The sequence below is a fragment of the Lactuca virosa genome, chromosome 3 (genome assembly GCF_052849685.1).
Source record: "Lactuca virosa cultivar CGN04683 chromosome 3, Lactuca_virosa_CGN04683_v6, whole genome shotgun sequence".
NCBI classification, from domain to species: Eukaryota; Viridiplantae; Streptophyta; class Magnoliopsida; order Asterales; family Asteraceae; genus Lactuca; species Lactuca virosa.
Window position 1 is genome coordinate 321,675,768 of NC_136428.1, and position 3,449 is coordinate 321,679,216.

A 3,449-nucleotide genomic window follows, 5' to 3' on the forward strand; every position below is an offset into this window, starting at 1 on the left:
AAAACCATTTATAAAAATGGAACAACAATAGCCAATGAAGCAACATCTCGCAGATTAAAATCTGACAAACTTTACTTTTTGTATATTGCTTCAAATGCACAAATCTGTTAAAAACTACATATGAAGAAGTTTTCAGTGCTTGTAGGAAGATAATTGCAATATGATTTTTTCGGCTCGGGTCTATTATTGTCACTTTTTATTTTAAAAACTACATATGAAGAAGTTTTCGGCTCGGGTCTATTATTGTCCCTTTTTATTTTAAAAACAACAAAAATGAAAAAAGACATGTTACTGATTTTTTGACCCTCACGGGCTCACACGTGTATCCCACCGTTTCAATCGTCTGATCATATTTTGAACACCTGTATCCCACCATATGTCTTTCCCATCGCTTTCACTTCCTTCCTCAAGAAATCCTTTTCTCTCCCATTTTTTTATACCTCACAGGTAATCGACTAGATTTTATAGCTCATGAGACATCCCCTTCTATCTGTCTCTTTTTTCTCTTTGAAACGATGTTGGTTTATGTTTTTTGAGTATGTCACTTCTCCGGTGATTTTATTAAGCCCCCTCTGTAGCTCGAACTGCGCTCTGTTGCTTGCTTATCACATAACACAATCAAAAATTAATCAATCAACCATGGTGCTATTGCTAGCTGGCTCATCACTTCTTCTCCTCTTCACTCTATCTATCTCCACACTAACCCTAAAGAGCCCCTGGTCATCTCTCTCGGCCACCACCTCACCACAGCCATCACCACCGGCTGTTGTCTCTCCTACGATACTGCCATCATAATACTTCCATTTCTTTAGTTCTTCAACTATGATCTTTGTTTGATATTGAAATTGGTATTTCATTGCAACATGAAATTGTGGACAGTGTTGCTTCTAATGGGAAAAAACAAAAAACAAAGACCGATTTCCAATTTTTTTTTTTTTTTTCAAATGAAATTAGGGCTTTTGGTTCTTGGCTATTGAGTAAAGGTAATAACTCTTCTTTTAATTCCTATGCTTTTTTTTTGTTTGTTTTCTCAAATCTTGTTTCGACTGAGGATTTTGCCATCTCATTTCTCCTTGTTGTTTTCCCCAATTAGGATTGCTCCAAAGTACATCGGCAAGATTTCAAAAAATGAAGACGCGGTCGTTCTGCTTGCCACTCTTGGATCCTCTTTTACCGCCACCTCTCCTTAATTGTGGCCGAGTCACCACTCACCCGCTTGACTACCCCGTCACGCACACGCAGACTCCATCTTTCTTCTGTATTTAAGGTACTTATATAATTTTGGTAAGGTTTATGCGATTTTTTCTTTGTTCTTGTACGCTCGTTTCCTCTGCCAGCACCACGTGCTTCGTTTTTCCGCCCAGATCGTTGCCTCCTTCATAAGCTGGTCAACTTGTTGCCTGCCTGTTCTCCAAGAAGATGTAAATGCCTATTTATTTATTTATTTATTATTATTATTTTTTTAATTTTGTGTTCGGTTCCTTCTTTACATCTATAGTTTGGTGTTTTATTGATTGTTTTATACCTAAGTACAATTCTGTGTTAAAATGTTTGTTTTTTCAGATTATGTGTTCTTCTGTGTGGATTGGGTTAACATTTGAAAAAAAAAATTATGATGCATTCCAACTACTCGATGAAATGCTCAAACCAATTTTCTGGATTTTCATTCTAATCTGTTATTATCCCGTGCATATTAGATCATATTAGATCATACTTAAATCATTATGTTCTTGAATACGTTCTAAACTTCAATGTATGTGAAGCCCATATAAAGTCTAAGAGATTGAGGGTTATGTGCAACTTCATTAAACTAAAAAGAGTAACGAATAGTTATGTTGAATTGACTATAATTGTAGTAAAAGAGAATTGACTATAATTGCAACTTCATTTCTGCAGTGGTTGCGGCTTTTTGTTCGATATTCGAGGTCAACCTATTGGACTAAGTTAACATGTCGGTATATCTTTATTCTTCTCCTTCTATGTTTTTTTTAGTGAATTGACTCAGTTTAGGCTCTTGACTTTGATGTCACTATGTATGGCTTTACCATAAAATTTCCTTTCTATTTATGCTCTTCTACTAATTTAACTTGTATTTTATGAAAGCAAAGGAATGAATAATGATTTTTTATGTTTCGGTAAATCCAGAGTACCCAAATAATGGATATCCAGAAATAAGATTACAAGCAGATGGGATATGTCATCTATAAATTGATTGCGTTCTTGATTTTCATGAAATATGTAATGATGGAGATGGACTTCTACCTTCCATTTTGATGGTTTGTTTCAATTCCTGCTTTTTAAATTCGTTTATATTTTTATTAATTAGTGTTGGGTTTTGCCACATGTCAAGAAGCTATCAACCATAAAAGTGTTTATTTTGTCCCAACTTTTTTGAGAATTTGGTACTATGCGCAAGTATAAGAGCAATTTTGTGATTACATATCGTGGGCGGATATGTAATTCATTATTCTGTTGGTTATAGCTATGCAAATTGATATCTTTGCGACAGCACACCAAGGAATGCATTTCGTTTTCCTTAATCTTGGGTAAAGCTTAGTCGGTAAGTAGTGGTGAAAAGAGAACTGATGGTGGCATGAGGGTTGTCTGGCGTGTGGGGGTGTATGTGTAATTGAAGGGGAAATGAAACGGCATGATGGATGGTGCTACACCTAAAACACACCAAAGATGAGGTGGCCATTTGTATAGTAATCTCTCCGCTCCTTGACACTTGCTTTATATTGTATATCCTTGTATTTCGACCTTATACAGATTTGTCTATATATAAACCATCTTGGAAATTATCCTAAATGAAAAGAAGTGGCAATGTACTTTCATTTCTTTGTGTGTTGTAGCATTTTACACATGTTTTCTTTTCAATTATAGCATCCTGATAAACAACTAAAACTTAATCTTTACATCACCTTCTTGCATAATACATGACTGACCACTGGGCCGTCCTTAGGACGGCCATTAGAATTGCCTAGTATATATATATATATATATATATATATATATATATATATATATATATATATGAGACCTAAAATGTATAATTTTCAAATATAAGATTAACTAGTGATGAGACTCATGGACTACTTTAAAAAAAGTTAAATATAAAAAAGTCAAAATATTTGAAAACTTTCAATTTATAAGAAAACTTTCAATTTATAAGAAAATAATAAAAATAATGAATTATTATAATTGAAATGTTTTTTATCTTTTAAATTTAATTAAATAATTTTAATAAATAAACAAAAGAAACTAATAAGCTTTAATTTAGGAATTTTGAAATTAAAAGGAAGTTCATGAAACTGATATCAATTTATTACTACATTTATTGTAATTATTGTATTATAATATTATGTGAAATTGAATAAAACAGAAAAACTCATAAAATGACATGTGGAAAAAAATTAATTCAAAATAACCACAAAATGATATTTGACAAA

General features: G+C 32.7%; 1 long non-coding RNA gene across 6 annotated transcripts; it reads left to right on the plus strand.

Annotated features, from left to right (window-relative positions):
* The first annotated feature begins 370 nt into the window (after positions 1–370).
* Positions 371–2,834, plus strand: LOC145167369 (uncharacterized). 6 transcript variants are annotated; one of them, XR_013741108.1, is made up of 4 exons: positions 371–983; positions 1,094–1,421; positions 1,897–1,955; positions 2,146–2,834. It is a non-coding gene; the product is annotated as an uncharacterized LOC145167369 (long non-coding RNA). The 6 variants fall into 6 exon arrangements; XR_013741106.1 differs by having other exon boundaries at positions 1,897–1,951; XR_013741107.1 differs by having other exon boundaries at positions 379–983; positions 1,094–1,267.
* The last annotated feature ends 615 nt before the right edge of the window (positions 2,835–3,449 follow it).